Genomic DNA, 18,206 nt, shown 5'->3' with positions numbered 1-18,206 from the left:
AAAAAAGAAAGACCGAAAATTGACCCAGAGATGATCAGCTGAACTGGTCGATTGGCCCATATTCACCAGAACGGAGAGGAAAAAACACCTGAAATGCCTCAGGTCCCGATCGTGCGTTTCTCCAGACGCCGTCAGTTTTTTGCCACTGACGCAAGGCTCATGTTGCAGATAATGCGCCACTATAGAAAGTTAATTATCCCAGGTTTTTGTGTGTGTGTTCGGGTTGGGGGTGGGCGAGTTCTGCCCCTTTTAATTATAAAGGAGGAACAGAGGGAGAGAAAGCTAACCATAATCGACCTGAGGTCACGATCGGCAGATTCGATTCCCGTCCGGAGAGCGAGGGAAACTCGCCGGGGCCCCGTTTTGAGAAGCGAATATCCCTCCTAAGTTTCACCGACCCAACGACTCAATTGTCTATAAAATTAGCCGAAATTGCTTTCAAATCGGGAAGTCCGATCGGCGGTGTATTTCTCCGGGGATAAAAGGCTATTTACGAGATGCGGAAAAAAATGGAAAAACGACTTTCAGAAGGATTCATAAGTCGGCGAAATAACCGGGACATATAAAAAAAAATCATACTGTGGCAATAACATGTAATTAAAGAAATTCTCTATTTGCTTAGTTGGACCTATCGGTCCAACACATAATCACATCCCGCCTGACCGCAAGACATCAAATCGTTACAATTATTTTAGATTTTTTTTTTGTACAGTTTGAAGGTTATATCATTATAATTATTGATAATTTATGACCTGCCTTATCTACTAACAGCAGGAGACCTTTAAACTGCAATGTCATCTTTGCTACGTTCTTGTCAACTAGAAATGAACGAATAGGAAATTTCTAAACTTAGACGTAAAGGTTAAAAAACTTTCAATTTGTTTGCTTAAAATTTATATACAATTGTCTAATCTCAAAATTATTTATTTGCTGTCTATATACACGCATATACATATTTAAAAGTTTTCCTCTATACTGAAATAAATAAAGCGTATATAATGTCTTACAACTTAAATGTTGTAAGTTTTTAAGGAGGAAACCGGACTACAAAAACCCAATCCTGAGTTACATTTAGTTTTAAGTACTATTAAGTACTAGCTATGTTCAATTAAATGAACGCATAGGAAATTTCTAAACTTAGACGTAAAGAAGAAAGGTTAAAAAACTTTCAATTTGTTTGCTTGAAATTGATATACAATTGTCTAAACTCAAAATTAGTTTTTTGCTGCCCATATACTTGTATTTTACATTTATTTATATATTTCTATTTTTATATTTTATATTTATATATATGTAGTATATATTTAAAAGTTAAAAACAAGAGTCCCAGTGATTATACTTTACATTCTACTTAAATAAATAAAGCATATATAATGTCTTATAACTTAAATGTTGTAAGTTTTTAAGGAGGAAACTGGACTACAAAAACCCAATCCTGAGTTACACTTAGTTTTAAGGACTTAATACGTTCTTAATTATTTTATATTTATAATTATTTACACTGCATTGTCCTATGCTTCTTATTACTAATTTTTCACTCATTACATTTTAATGAAAAATTTAGCAATAATTTCTGGTATATTATCCTTAATTTAAGAATAATGTTGTACTACAGTTGTATCATTGCAATGTTAAAATATGGCTTTATACCTAGGAACCACCATGACAAAACTTAGGAATTTATTTAGCACTTTTTGCAATTTTTTTTTAAATTCGCTGCCGCATACACTAGATTTCACTTCCGTACTTAATACCCATTTGTTTCATGAAAAAATAAAAATATATTTTCTTAATTCAATTAATTAAGGTTTTTAGTTGAGATAAAAAAGTCAGTGTCACGAGCGGGATTCGAACCCACACCTTCGGCTTGTTACGCCGCTACTCTGCCACTTGAGCTATCGGGACTTCGATCCACTCGGGCACTAACTTCCCATCTCAGCCCAACCTTTTTAAATTTTCCGTCCTTTTTACCATTTTTCAATCCATTTTGCCTTTTTGATCTGAACTAAAAACTATAATTAATTGAATGATATTAATTGATCAAGCGGACCACAAAAAATAGTGAATATTTTCCTAAGTTTCTCGACTGTATCGATTTTAACTTAATATGACACAAAATAATGTGTTGTACAATATTTATCATGTAGTAATTTATGGGAGCATGAAAAAAAAAAGTTTGCAACAATAAAGTTTCAATAAACTATAAACTGTCGTCCTATTATCGATCGTCTTTCATATATTTAAGATAATTTTATAATTTTCTCCATTTCATGGGCTTTACTGCCATAATAAGTCATTTTTGAAGTGGTAAAAATACGGTAATTTGGATCCGATATGATCATGATTTTCAAGACATGAAGAGTCCGTTCTGACTCGTTTAAGAATAGGACACACGAGACATACATGGCCATCTCGTGGCCAAGGAAGATCCCCCATTGTGAAACATATTCTCTCTGCCTGCAGGGCATATGAGGACGATAGGAAAAGTTGTAATATGCCCTACTGCCTCTCAGAAATTTTAGAAGATAACCCGTAACAATTGACAAGCTGATAAAATTTCTGAAGAAAACAATCTATTTTCAATAAATTTTCTAAAAAAAATTTTCTATTTTTTACCAGGCTTTTAAGGCGTAAATAATCCCTACGTCGGTTGACGCCTTTTTATAAAGAAAAAAGTAAGAAAAAGAAAAAAAGGAAATAGCTATCACATTACGTAATATCAAAATTTAAAAAAAATATTAAGTGATAATTTTATGTTTTTAATATATTTAATCCCAATTATCTATTGTTTTTTAAAGCAAAATCCAGCCTATATTTCACTCAATATTTTTTTATTAGGTAACCAGCTAATTCCTTTTAAAATAAATTGCAACTAGAGCTTCGTTATGTTAAAAAAAGATGAAATTTAATTACAAAATAAATAAAATTAAACTCTCATTATTTTTAATTAAATACTTACTATTTTATTTATTTACTTAATTTTATTAGTATTTAGTACATTACTTCAATGTTTATTAGATTGTGGTTTGTTTCGTTTTGTCATATCTCAATGACATACATTTAGGTCATACATAATACATAATAGATTGTATATACATATATATATTGGATACGTGTGGAATCCAATACGAAAATAGATATTAACAGTTACCATTCCAATATTAAAAAAAAAAAAAAAAAAAAAAAAATCAACATTTTGTTTTATTTTTCGTGCAAAATTTTTTCATCAATTCTACAATGTAAATAGGTTGCCTTATAGCAAATTTAACGTTTCAGGTGGCACAAATCAGATTTTTCTACAGTCAGTAATTCTGAATTTTATAAGCAATTCAGTGGACCTAAGTCGAAAAATTAAACAACACCCAAAACCTCAACTTACTTTTTTACCGTTGAGATTTGGACGATGGTTTATAAGAAGTTTTTTGTTGCAACCTCAGTAGAACGTGGAATCATGACCAAAATTTTAAATTTTGTAATTTTGACATGTTCCAACTGATATTGGCTAACATTTTATGTCATTCAGATTATTGCAAAGAAGTATCTTACAGCAAATTTATCATTCTTTCAAATGGTGTAATTGGATTTGATGTAGTCTCAACATTTTGGAAGTTGTAAGCGTTTTTATGTGGTAAGGTAGTGAAAAGTTGAAAACACCTAAATTGACGAATATCTTCAAAATAGAGAACTTTCCGAAAATTTTCTCCTGAACATTTTTTGCTCCAAACGAAGAGAAGAATCGATTCCCTGAGTTTCGACACAAGGAACTGGGACACCCTGTATACTATTTATAAGCCACAAACAACGTTGATATTTGTTGTCAGTTTTTTCCACTACAAAATACCCCCGAACACAAATTTTTGTGAAAGAAGTTTTTGTTTCACTACAAAATACCACTGAACCGAAATTTTTGGGAAAGAATTTTTTTCCAAATGGTTCACCGTTTACGTACCTCCGGTTTATTGTTTAGATGAAACCAAGCGACGTTACAAAGTAGGTTAAAATATTTGATTTACTTTTTTAAGCAAAGTACAACGTTGACATTTTTCCCACTAAGAAATACCCCTGAATATCAATTTTTCGGAAACAAATTTTTTTCCAAATGTTTCACCGTCCACTTCCCACCGGTTTGTTGTTTCCATGAAAACAAGTGACATTACAGTTAAAATATTTTATTTATTTTTTATAACAAGATACAGCGTTGATATTCTTTCACTACAAACACCCCCTGAGTACAATTTTTTGTAAACAATTTTTTTTTCAAATGTTTTGTCTTCCACTTGCCAATGTAGGTTAAACTATTTTTTTTGTAAATATATTTCTTAAGGAAGAAACAACGTTGATATTCGTTGTTGTTTTGACATGAAACCAAGCTACATTGCAAAGTAGGATAATATATATTTATAAATATTTTTTCTTATTTTTTTAAGCAAGAAACAACGTTGACATATTTTTTTCACTACAAAACACCCATGAACAGAAATTTTTGGGAAAGAAAATTTTTTTTTTTTCAAAGTTTCACCGTCAACTCCGGTTTGTTGTTTACATAAAACCAAGCGACGTTACAAAGGTGGTTTATATATATATATTTTTTATACCCCTGAACACAAATGTTTGGAAAGACATTTTTCTTTCAAATGTTTCACTGTCCACTCCGGTTTGTTGTTTACATAAAACCAAGCGACGTTACAAAGGTTGTTTTTATATATATAAAATATATATACCCCTGAACACAAATTTTTGGGAATGGAAATTTCCGGTTTAGTTTTACATGAAACCAAGGGACGTTACAAAGCGGTTTAACATATATTTTTTATTATATTTTTGAGCAAGAAACAACGTTGGTATTTGTTGTGTTTTTCACTACAAAATACCCTGAATATCAATTTTTTGGAAACAATTTTTTTTAATGTTTTACCTTCCACTTGCCTCCGGTCTGTTGTTTACATTTAACAAGCGACGTCGTTGAACTTTTCGTTCAGTACAAAATATCCCTGAACACAAATTTTTTGAGAAAAAATTTTTTGTTTCAAACGTCACATAATATATTATATAAATACCAGCTTTAATATTTATAAAATGTATTTTTTTTAAACAATCAATGAATCTTACATGAGAGTCATGTTTGTTCTCTATGTTTGTCGAGTCATTGAAATTGTCACAAGAATGAAATCAGCATATCTTCAGTCCTTCGCATTAGATTTATTTTTCATTAGTATGTTAAAGTACTGTTCCTTTTGTTTATAATTCTAGCCGATAAATGAATTATTATTTCGTTTAAAATTTGCAAATATAAATTGTTTTGAATGGTTTTATAACTCGTATCGAACAAGGTCTTTTCTCGTCAATCTTGCGAAAGTGGAAAAAGCGCCTGTTCCATTTCCACAATTGCACCTTATGACCGACTAAGTTCGATTATGTCTCTCATGGGGCTAATCATGTATAAAGTATTTACGATGGCTTGGCCGAGATAAGGCTTCTACATCCTTGCCTATTGTTCACAACAGCTTCTCTCTGTCCCTTTTGTTCAAGTCACGACTCTACAACAGTACACTCCCTACTAAAACTAATGTACGGCTGTTGTGAACCGGCCGATCCTGCAATCAACCCCTCTTCTACCGAATTGCGTAAATGTAATTTGCGATAAGGAAAAAAAAGGAAACAGTCGTCCATGAAAGGAGACAGTAGGAACCGCTCCTCCTGTGATACTTTGACACAAAGATTTGTAATTTTATATTCAACAAGCAGAATCTAAACATCATTAAGTTTCAATTTAAATTTAATTATCTGCCTTGTGTTCCTTTAAGCTAATAAGTCAGACAAACCTTTAAAAGTTTTTCCGTTATTATCTCAATTCCACCATCTTTGCTATTTAAATGGACTGTTCGGCAAAGTAGAAAGTCGCATTTCTTCTGAAAAATGGGCATAATTTTACATATAGGCGTTTTTAAAGGCGTAAGCTAGGGGGCATCGGTGGCCGCAACGGTTCAGGCGTTGTCACGGCGCTCAACACTGTAAGGTAAAGGTCCCGGGTTCGAACCCGACATACTTGTAAAATGGGCTTTTTTTCAAAAACACCGGAACCCTGAGGATTTATATGACTTCTGCTGTTACGAACCCACGTAAAAAAATAAAATAAAGTAAAAAAAAAGTTGTAAGCTGAATTTTTGAAACTAGCCCGATATATGGAAAGTACTTCCCTTCTTCCATTCGTTCCAAAATATCTATCCGAAAGTTAACCCATAAACTGTTATTTACACTCACGAAAAAAAATCCCTCCCATTTTCTCCTCGACTGTACGGTTTAATTAATAGAGGATTAGCCCGGTTGTATTTCTTTCACGCACGAAAGCCCAGGGATAAACAATGAAGGTGCTAATTGTCGGACAACGTTTCACGAGTTTAATTTCTACACATCATTAATTCCTCAATTTTTGTAAAATGAGGCAATCTCCCGTTTATATCGCGGCTTTATTGTTACCCCTTTTATAAATGACATTTTATTACCGCGTTAGATAATTTGAAAATGGCTGTTTTATTATATGCTAACGTGAGAAGCACATAACAATTATAAGTTTACACGGATTGTTGCAGATTCTTCATAGTACGATGGATTCTAACGATTGAGAAAGAGAGAGAGAGAGAGAGAGAGAGAGAGAGAGAGAGAGAGAGAGAGAGCGAGAGAGAAAGAGAGAGAGAGAGAGAGAGAGAAAATTGAAATGAACATTTTATTTATAAAAGCCGGCAAAATTGGCTCTCATGGTCCTTTCAAACATTTTACAAGAATTCGGATATACAAGAGAGAAAAAGATAGAGAAAAAAGATAGTGAAAGCTAGTAGAAGTGAAAAAAATAGGAAGGATACAGGGAAAAATTGAGGAGAGGGAAAGAAAATTAGAGAATGAGGGAAGACAGAGAAAAAAAGAATGAGGAAAGGGAAAGAAAGAAAAAAAATAATAAGGAAACAGAGAGTGAGAGAGAAATATCAAAATTTTAACATTTTAGACAAATATCTTTGCGATCGTGATCATAGTACATTTAATTTAAAAAATTGCTCACAAACTGCTGACAAAACTAAGCACAGATGTACTATTTACTACTACATAATATCCTCCATCCTTCTACTGTCTATAGTGTTAATTGACCTGTACCTTTAATTGTTTGTCATTAAAATTAAAAATTATTAGTGACTTTCTCCTGGATAAAATTGATTGAACAATTTCCCTACAACGTACTACTGTATTTGACAGTTAAATCACTTTTGATGTAGTCTGCCCGTCATTCATACTGAATCTTTATCCATTAAAAATTGTATTATTTTATTGCTTGTGCATTTATTTGCAATAATTAAAATAATCTAACATAGTAGATGATGAGTTTTCGTCTGCGAGTAGGTGAACTCATGTTGAACGATTTTGATAATTTTTAGATAACCTAACACTCTAGCCATTATGGTCGATAGATAAACAGGCAGAGAGAGAGAGAGAGAGAGAGAGAGAGAGAGAGAGAGAGAGAGAGAGTGAGAGAGTGAGAGATTGAAAGAGATGAGTGACAGCGAAAGATAATAGGGAGAGATACTTATGTAGAGACAGATATATAGAAAGATAGATAGATAGAGAGATAATATATTTCAATACATTGAACTAAACATAGATACANGAGAGTGAGAGAGAGAGGGAGAGGGAGAGGGAGAGGGAGAGGGAGAGAGAGAGTTAGTTAGTGTGAGAGAGAGAAAGAGAGAGAGAGAGAGAGAGAGAGAGAGAGAGAGAGAGAGAATTAAAAGAAGAGTGGCAAAGGACCGGAATATGTTGGATTACAGGCAAAAAAGTCCACGAAACCGAGAAACAAAGTAAGTAAAACAGAGAAATGGAAATACCAAACAAAACGAGCGAGAGAGAGAGAGAGAGAGAGAGAGAGAGAGAGAGAGAGAGAGAGAGAGAGAGAGAGAGAGAGAGACAGTGAGAGAGCGAATGACAGGCAAACACATAAAGACTCTCTACGTATAAATAAAACATGAAATAAAAATAAATTGCGAGAAAAACTCTGATACAATTTAATTGAATTATTCCTCTTTTTTGTACACTGGAGGCTTCGTTGTTTGATGAGAGGTTGTCTTACACTCCCTGGGTGTCCAGCCGGATCTCGCAGGACCTGTTGTTTTCAATTGTTTCGTCACTGTTTTTGTTTCTTTTCTGTTGTCAGTGTTTGAGCCGAGTTTTCTCCCGTTGATTTACCACCTTCGACGCGTTCCGACAAGACTGATCGTCTTCGTTATTTGTTTTCTTGAAATTTTTTGACGAATTACTTTCTTGTCATTCTTTTCTTTCAGGCTCCTGTTTCTTTTTTCCCGTTCCCTCTTTTAGCCTTTATTTTAAAAGTCTTCTTTCCTTATACATCAAAGAAATCGTAAATTGTATGCCTGTACAAAACACACTTATTAAACTTTTAATGTTTAATAATTCTTTTTTTCTCTTATTTTGTTTTTTAACATCTTTTTCTATGCAGGTTTGGTGTGAAAAATATTGAACTCATTTAGTCCTTAGAATCCTGAACAATGACTTTTGGAACAGTCGAAATGCGTAAGGATAAAGTAATAAATAAATATTAAGGCTGGCGGTTTACGTTTTTAATAGTTCAACATTTTAGCTTCTTTTCACCAGAGCAAAATAGAGGCCCTGGACCTTGACCCTTTGAGTCTTCTCCTAAACCTCTCCCTTCGTCCTTTTTCGGACAGTTCTGATTTCTCTGTCTCCAGCGAATCTACTGTGAACGAAAATCTCTTCTCGGCTCACTTCTCCTCTTTTTAAAAAACCTCTTCTGTAAGCACCTCTCATTTTCTCCTTAAATTGTCTTTTAATATATCCCAAATTTCCTTCACTTCCTGAACCATAGGTCGTTCGTCCTTCAGTGAGTGATTCTTTTTTTTCTTTGTACGGTCCACGTTAAACAGTAAGTTTTTTATTTATTTAATTTCTTTTATATTATTTTTGTATCCTGCCAAATCATTATTATGGTCCTCCGGGCCGGATACAAACAAACGAAATAAAGAAATATTTTTTTAACTTGAGCGTTTTTTTAAATTTGTAGGATGCTTTGATAACTACGAAATGCATTGTGAAGTATAATATACTGTTTTTATTGCCTTGTTAATAACTTCAATTTATTGGATATACATTTCAATGGATTAAAAGAATGATCTAGATTTTGTGATTACATCTCAATTATTTCTATTATATTTCGTGGTCCGATTGACCAAATAACTTCTTTCAATTAATTAATCTTTATATAAAGTATTGATTCAAATGAAAAAGTTAGCTTCACGAGCGGGATTCGAACTCAGGACCTTCGGTTGAATACGCATTTTGAAAAAATTTGAGAAATGGCAAAAAGGAGGGAAAACTCGAAAGGTAGGTTGAGATGGGGAGTTGATGTCCAAGTGGATCGAAGTCACGATAGTTCAAGTGGTAGAGCAGCCGAAGGTGGTAGGTTCGAATCCCGCTGGTGACGCTAACTTTTCTCATTTCAACCAATACCTTACATAAAGATTAATTAATTGAAAGTTAGCTTCACGAGCGGGATTCGAACCCGGACTTAATTATTGTGGATGTACAAATTATAATAATATATAAAAAAAGTCATTTAATGCAATTTTGAGAAAATTGATTCTATGGCTTTCCTAAAATTAGACTATTTTTTCAATTATATTTTTTCAATCAAAATTTATCCGACAACAATATTGGGTATGGAAAGAAAAAAAGTTCATAATAGTCGGTTGGCGTATATCTCTTGTTCGTCGGCGTTTAGCCGTTCTGAATAGCACTTTTTCAACTTGGGATTTTTTTTTAATTCTCATAAATGAAACGTGATTTTCTCCTCACGCAATTTCCATTCCTCAGAAGTGCCAAACGCGAGGAAAGTTCACGGGGTTAGGGAAACGGTGTCCGTCGCTTTACGGGTTAATCGCCCTGAACGCACCACTCCCTCTTTTCAGCACGTCGGACCGCCGTTGCAGCGAAGACGCGTGCAGGCTGAATATTCAAGATCGGCCGCCCACTCGAAGATAGCATGTTAATGTCGGCCCGAGGGCCCTGCTATGCTAAACACCGGCCGAGATGGCTCACCTTTCTCCCGGGCCGTCGGTGATTTCGAATTAAACCCGCGTCCGGTTCCTATGGGCCATTCCTCATCAACACGTATTTTGTTTTGACTAATTTTTGACATATACATGCCTGTATGTCCGAACCTTCTGCAAACATTTCAACTCAGACGTCGTTTTTTTGTTCGCTCATTCATAACCTTTTCTCGCTCAACGTTGGCCTATTTGCTAATGCTTAAACAATCTCATGACTGCAATATATTTTCTTCAATGTTTCATCCCATATATTGGCAAAACTGATTTTTTTGGTGCCATTTTAAAATGATTATATTGGAATCTTCTATGTCTAATATGGATATTCACCGCAACACTGCCTCTTGTATTTGCCGTGTATAAAAATTTTCATTTGCTAAAGCTTAATTAATCTCATAAATTTAGGGTGCTTGAGTTTTGCCTTCAATGTTTCAACTTTTGTACTGACAACAATGAAATTTTTGGCGCCATTTTAAAAACTCCTTCTTGGAATCTTCTATCTCCAACATGGCGTCACCTCTTTAATAGATTGTCATATGTGCCAAACATGGACTTTTTCATATCCAGTCTATAATTTAATCCTTTCTTGCCCAAAGTTAATGCCAATATTAGTAATTTTGTTTAAGGTTAGGAGGAAATCCCATGAGTTCAGGGCGGGTGAAGTATTTTTCTTGCTTTGTTTCTGCCAGTGTATTGGTAACACTGATTTATTTGGCACCAATGTAAAATTTCCATCTTGGAATCGATCTACTGCATCTTGTGTAGATTGTTATATTATCAAAATTTCATATATAGTTTATAATTTAACCCTTTCTTGCCCAAAGTTGCTTCAGAAAAATACCAATTTTAGCAGTTTTCTTTAAGGTTAGCAAGAAATACCATGAGTTTAGGGCGGGCGAGGTGTTTTTCTTGGTTTGTTTCTGCCAGTGTTATGGCAACATTGACTTTTGGGCGCCAATTTAAAAACTCCATCTTGTAATCTTTTATCTCCAACATGGATCGTCACCCCACCACTGCCTCTTGTATAGATTGTTATATTTGCCAAACATGGACTTTTTCATATCCAGACTATAAGTCAATCCTTTCTTGCACAAAGTTACTTCTTATCGATGCCAATTTTAGCAATTTTGTTAAAGCTAGCAAGAAATCCCGTGAGTTTAGGGCGGGCATAGTGTTGTACCTGCTGTGTCTGCCCGTGTATTGGCAACACTGATTTACTTGGCGCAAATCCAAACTCTCTACAACTTACGGAATTTCCCGCTAACCTTTTAACCAAATTGGTCATGTTCGCCTTCCTCTTAGACAACATTGGGTCATAAAGGACCTGTCACTCGATATCGATAGAGAAAACAAAGAATTTTTCATTTTATGAGCGTCTGATTTCGCTGGTTAGGTTATGCCTCCTAATAATGGACTGGGATTTCAGAAAATTATACATGGCAGCTTTATAAAATATAGTAATGACTGTTAAAAAAACATTTAATGTTTGTACCTATCAGCTAAATATAAAACATTGCTGCGGCAAAATGACACAGATTGTGATAAAATGGCGGGATGTAGCAATTATAAAAAATAATATTAGAATTAAAAATTTATAAACAAAGTCTATTGACTTTAAGTAATAGTGGCAGAATTGATGATGGATGTTGGTCTACGAGTCGGTCAATTCAAGATGAAACGGCATAGGGTCATTTTTTGGGTCCGTCTTCACTCGCGAATTAGCTCCTCACTCGAGTTGGCGCAATGCCGAAACGCGTTTGAGTAATTCAACCCGCTGGTGACAACAGACCCAAAAAGTAACCCTTCGTCTGTTCAGCATAATCGTGTCATGCTTTGTTTAAGTTATATCATAAATTATTATAAACATTGATATTGAGGTGTTGCGTTATTCATAGGCTTCAATTCGTATTGCGAACAATTGCAAAATTCCCAATCAGACATTTAAAAAAAACACTATCTTAATTTCGTTTGTCTTATCGGGGTTTTTAATACAATAAACAAATTATAATGAATCTTTATAGCCAGTTTTTCTTTCAATTTTCTCGGATAAGGTATAAAAGTAGTTAAGATAAATAAAAACATCTCCCCCTGTTTTATCTTCCTGAGTTATCATTACCACGGTACATTTGCCACATATTACAACATATATACGACAGTAATTAGGAATTTAAAAAAATGGCAGTAATTTTTGAACCAGTTGATAATAGACCTGTTTGCGAGCAGCTGTGTAGCAACAGGGAAAGAGTCAGTACAGAACAATCTATACGAATTAAGCTAGTGCAACCCATAACCGGTGGATTGCTTTTATAAAAATTATATAATATAATTTGACTATACTTACTATGGCTCTATAATAAGATTAAAACTTTGAAACAAGACCATTTCCTTCTTTCTTTTTCCTATATCAGAAGGTCTTACATATTACAGCATAATTGGTCAAATTTACGTTAATTTCATAACATTTTTATTGATTAAAGAATGTTAAATTATTAAAGAACTTTAAACAGATAATATTTTTTATTTATATATTTTTTTAAAATGATTTGTTACCTGTACATGATAGTATACTATACAAATATGTACACATGATTAATATATCACGAAGCACGACACTAGCACTAATGCCAGCACTGCACCTGTAGAACCGTTGCTGACACTCAGTGTGTATGATTAGGGGTCAAGTAGGTCCCGAGGTTGAGGCGACGTAGCGGGCTTCAGAGTTGGAATGAGTGGAAAAGGCTCGAGCAGTATGGTTAGGATCGAAAGGTTAATGTGGAAGGTTTGGGATCTGGACCGGATTAGTTCGTTGACAAAAGGAATGTTGAGGTCTTTGTGGATAGTGACGTTAATGACATAATAAGGTGCAATTTGTAATTGGTACAATTTGTCTAAGGACTTTCGATTGGAAGGCTTGGCAGTACCCCACAGTCCCACTTTGTACGTCCATATTGGTCTTGTACGGTAGTTGGTTGTAGCTTTGTCTTAATTGTCAAAGTCGATTTCGGTCTTAGAAGTCTTCGTAGTATTGTTTTTTAAGCCTTGTGTGGGGATTCCACGTCAGTCTGCTGTCGAGATATAGTCCCAGGTATTTGACTTGAGTGGAAACTGGTATCTCTTTATTGTACTGAGTGCACTTTTCTTCGTTCAGTCTCGTCCTCCAGTTTTTACACCAGTCTTCGATAAGCTCAAATTGTTCCTGGATGTTGGACAGGATTCGAGTTAGAGGATAGGATTGCGGTGTCGTCCTCGTAACGCGATAAGGCTCGTAAGTGTCAGGATATATTGGTAGATCAGTCGTATAAATAGTATAGGACCAAGGATGCTACCTTGCCGTACACCGGCCTCTGTCTGACGTCCCAGAATTCATCATAATCACTCTGGAACAGCGATCAGTTAGGTACGATTTCAATAAAAGGTAATAATGAGAGTATAGGAAGCGCTTTAGTTTACAAAGTATGCCTGGATGCCAGGCCCTGTTTAAAGCCTGAAAAAAATAAAAACTCTTTCGTTTTAAATTTCCAAGTTCATAGCCTGTGGCCATATCGTCGCTGGATAAATTAAAACCAAGTCTGACATAGAAGAAAAACGTCGTTCCAAATATATTTCGTTGAAAGGTCAAAGAAAAAGGCCGGATAACGGTATTATTTGTAAATAAATATTTATCTTGACAACACAGGATTCGTGTGGTTTGTGGACAGGTCTTCAGCAAACAAACCGTCTCTGCTACCTCGGCTTTGGTCTGCAGGTTGAAAAGTATTATACATAAAAATAAAACTCGTAATTTTTAAATGACTGTTTTGTTCTCAAAAAACTCAAAGAAAAAACCCGAAATCCCATTTTATAGTTAAATTCAAACTATAGGTATTTTTATCATTATATTAATTACATCTTACTTATGTAAATGTAAACCAAATTAAACGAGATTAGAACCATAAGTCTTGCGAAGCATTCATTCGATTTGAGGCTGTTCCATTTTGGAGACATTGGATGTCTAAACCCTCTGTTTATCATGTCCCATAAAATTCTATGAGTTTTATTGTGGTAATACATACTTAATTAACCGACTTAATTTTACCTCTTTTTGTAGGTTGAGATGGGTAGTGGGTGTCGGACTGGATCGAAGTCACGATAGCTCAAGTGGTTAGAGCAGCGGCGTATTTTGCCGAAGGTCGTGGGTTCGAATCCCGCTCGTCACACTGACTTTTTTATTCCAACCAATATTTTTCATCAATCTTAAATTTTACTCTAGAAGCAATTTACCTCTAAGACAACAAAGACGTCAGTTGTCCAAGTGGAAAATCGGTAAAATTCGAAGGATGGGTTGAGATGGGAGGAGGGAGAAACCCACAACGAAGCAGCAGCGTATTTAGCCGAAGGTCATAGGTTCGAATCCCGCACGTGACACTAGTTTTTTCATTTCAAACAAAACCTCACATAAAAAGGTTAAATAATTGAAAAAAGTCATTTGGTCAATAGACTACTAAATTTAATGGATATAATTAATAATAATTACGACTATTAAATATATGGATTAGCAAATAATGATAATGGATCCTGATAGATGATGTTTAAATAAATCAATCATATTATGTGACAGTCGGTGTTAATTGTTCGTAAATTTTGTTAAGATTTGATTTGCTGATCCAGGAAGGTATCAGGTCACAAAGAGCATAATCATATAAGGAGTTTGAAATTTTAAGGTGTTATATATAGAGTCATTTTCTTAGATAATGGGTTTCATGGAGTGATAAATATACTGGCTTAAGGATATTATTACTTGGCCGTAATTGCTATTTGCATTTATTAACCGTCAGGCGTTTCTCACCCGGGCTTGTTGCCGAAATTTATCGACTTGAATTCTCGCTAGAACAAGAAGGCCGCTCCTTGAGAATTGACTTCGAAGGTTAACAGTAATTCGATCTGATTTTAAAGTTCTTTTCGCTTTTTAGAATAGTATCATTGAAGAAAAATACTTCGGGTAAGGCGTCGAATTTCCTCAGCTGTTACAGATCGGTAAAATTATTGGGTCAGTAGCTGTGGAACGATATTGGCGATCGTATCTGCGGCCACGAGTTAAATAGAAAGCGTGCTCCTGATGAAGCCGATCCTATTGTCGGCCGAGACGTTACGAAACCTATCTAATCGTTACGACAGTCTTGATGGATTATTGTATTAAACGCATAATTCGAAGATCATTTATTTTTCGCCCGATTTGATAAATAATCCCTTTTTAAGGCGACGTGTGCGGCTCAAATGTGAAATATCTCCAGAATAAGTTTTCTTTTTCTAAACCGTTATACACTCCGGTTAATTACAAATACAATTAATACGTGGCTCATTCAACAAAGGATAATCAGCCAGTCACGATCCGTGAATCGGATTTGAAATTGAGATTGTGTTGCGATACTTATTATCTTACTCTCGCATTATACTTTCACAAAATATTAACTTGGAAAAAGACCGATTCTGTTATTTTCTCCCCTTTAAACTTTCTTATTCTATACAGGGTGTCATTTTTAACATGCTCTAGCAGAATTTCCCTATTTTTTTTTTTTTTTAACAGACACAAAAAGTGACAAATGGTAACCTCCTTACATTTTCGCAGATTCCAAAACAGTCGACTTTTTTTTTAATGGGAACCCCCAAATTTTATTTTTTTTCTGAAACTTAAATCATTTTCTAGAAGAATACCACAACTTTGAAACACCTCCAAAATCGGCGAACCTAGGAATTTTCGAAAAGGTTAAAAAATTAAGGAAATGTCGTAAATAATGGTTAAACACAAATTTCAATTTCTTTGTTTTCTTCATGAGGTCTGTACATAAACATAATTTTCAGCATTGGAAGTATCGACCAATTTTTCACTCACGAACACTGAGCGTGGCATGGTTTTGAAGAAAAAGCAAATTTAGTTGTTACTGCCAAGGTTTCGACCTATTTTAAAATCATCATCAGGGCAAAACAATCTTAAACATATATATCTGTAGACAATTAAGACCATATCGTGATAAAAACTATAATCTGATAACTGCCTTCATTTTTAACTTTCATTAGGAAAGCAATAAAAATATTCATTATTTTAATGACAAAACACTGCAATAAAGATGTCTTCATTTAAAAGTGGAAATACTATATGACAAAATGTAATCAATATTTTGCGAAGGTTATTGTTTTGTTTCTTTAAAAAGGATCTAGAATCTAAAATTTTACCTGCGTAATATTCTCTTTAAAAAAATTATGTAAGTTATAAAATTTTACCTATTCCTCGTGACCCTTGTCTACAGATTGACATATTTAAGCTTGTTTTGCTCTGATGATGACCTTAAGATAAGTCGAAAGCTTGGCAGTAATAACTGAATTTTTTTTTCTTCAAGACTATACCTTGATCCAGAGTGTTCGTGCATAAACATAATAATAATTTTAAAAAACTTTAAACGCGACTATTTCTCAAAATAAAAATTAGTGAAATTGCTTACTTCAGTATAAGCAATTATCTGGGAACAAAAACGTACTTAACGATTATTTACGAACGAACAGAACAAATCGTTCAACTTTCAGAAGACCAAGCAGCCGAATACATACTTCTTTCAAACTATTCAAAAAATTGACGACGGTTTTGGAATTTACGCAAAAATATAAGGAGAGTTACCATTGGTAATTTTTTTGCATCTGTTCAAAAAAATTGGGGAAGACCTGTTGGCACACGTTAAAACACCCTGTATTTTGAAAAAACATCCAGGTGAATTTTGATTTATTAATCTCATTAAAACAGAACAGCTTAACAATTATTTATACTGCATCCTGTCGTACAACTTTAATAATGAACATTTTATGATTTGTCATGACTATAATGACATATTTTCCTAATGACCCTTTCGTTTAATATCTCTATAGTTACCTTCACACCGTGTCAATAAATAAAAATTTGATTTCTACACACGAAAGTTCATTTACGTTTTGTGTATATTTAAAAAGAAATTTCGAGTTAGAACTGAGGTATTAATCACAGCTTGACCTACGCCTACTATCGCTTTATCCCGGACAGGCAAGGCACCATCATCAACGGTTTTATGGGGAGAAATTGTTTCTTAATTAAAAATGAAATAGCCGACCGATAATGATGTCAAAAAACCGGAACGCCCCCCGCTTAATGAAACGACGAGAATAAACGGACCCAGAGATGAAATGACGTTTTCAACCTCTATGTGTCATATCGTAAACTCTGGCCGAAAAACGAAACGGGGGTCCGCTTAATCCCGTTCTTTTCTATAATACTAGTCCAAACCAAAAAAGAACAACTACAACGAATTTGTACTGGCGAGGAAAAAACGTACAGTTTAAACGGAATGAGATCGAAATCAGTATGACTCATGATAATTTCCTGACAATAATCGACGCGACGAGCATATTATCAAGCAGTTCATAAATATTTAGAATACTTATTAAATCCATTAGAATTGCTGGTCCGATCGTCCAATTAACTTTTTTCAATGAATCCTGATTACACGAATTTGAAAAAATGGCAAAAAGGAGGGAAAATTCGAAAGGTGGGGTTGAGATGGGAAGTTAGTGTCCGTCGTGACACTAGCTTTTTCATTTCAACCAAAAACCTTACATAAAAAGATTAATTAATTTATAAAATTAATTATATGAACTATCCAGCTACATATATTGGAATTACATCGCAGTATCAACAAAAACAGAAAAAACAACACATCTATGACTGCAAAACACCAAAAGCCAAACCCACAGCATTGGAAGCACTCCACTTTGAAAAACAACACAACTTTGATTTCGATAAATTAAAATAAACACGGAAAAAAACAAATACAAACGCAACTTTCTAGAAATTACAATTAATTAAGGTTTTTAGTTGAGATAAAAAAGTCAATGGCACGAGCGGGATTCGAACCCACGATCTTCGGCTAGATTCGCCGCTGCTCTACCACTTGAGCTATCGTGACCTCGATCCACTCCGACACTAACTTCCCATCTCAACCACACCTTTTGAATTTTCCCTCCTTTTTGCCATTTTTCAAGAAAACAATTTCTAGAATTTGTTTACATTAACAAAGACAAAAA

At 34.3% G+C, this 18,206-nt stretch overlaps 1 protein-coding gene across 3 annotated transcripts in view; it reads left to right on the top strand.

The window, feature by feature from the left end:
• Positions 1 to 18,206, top strand: part of LOC106665538 (steroid receptor seven-up, isoforms B/C) — a 142,160-nt gene that overhangs the window by 23,172 nt on the left and 100,782 nt on the right. Inside the window, exon 1 of one of the 3 annotated variants that reach the window (XM_024225676.1) lies at positions 8,746 to 8,944. The exons of the other annotated variants lie outside the window; for them this stretch is intronic. The gene's annotated coding sequence lies outside the window, so the exon portion shown is untranslated. Of the gene's footprint in view, positions 1 to 8,745; positions 8,945 to 18,206 lie in introns of those variants that run through there. 3 annotated transcript variants of the gene reach the window in all.

The sequence above is a fragment of the Cimex lectularius genome, unplaced genomic scaffold (genome assembly GCF_000648675.2).
Source record: "Cimex lectularius strain Harlan isolate CLEC.00 unplaced genomic scaffold, Clec_2.1 scaffold37, whole genome shotgun sequence".
Taxonomy (NCBI): domain Eukaryota; kingdom Metazoa; phylum Arthropoda; class Insecta; order Hemiptera; family Cimicidae; genus Cimex; species Cimex lectularius.
Note: the sequence above shows the minus strand (reverse complement) of the source record. Positions and strands in the feature narration are given on the sequence as shown.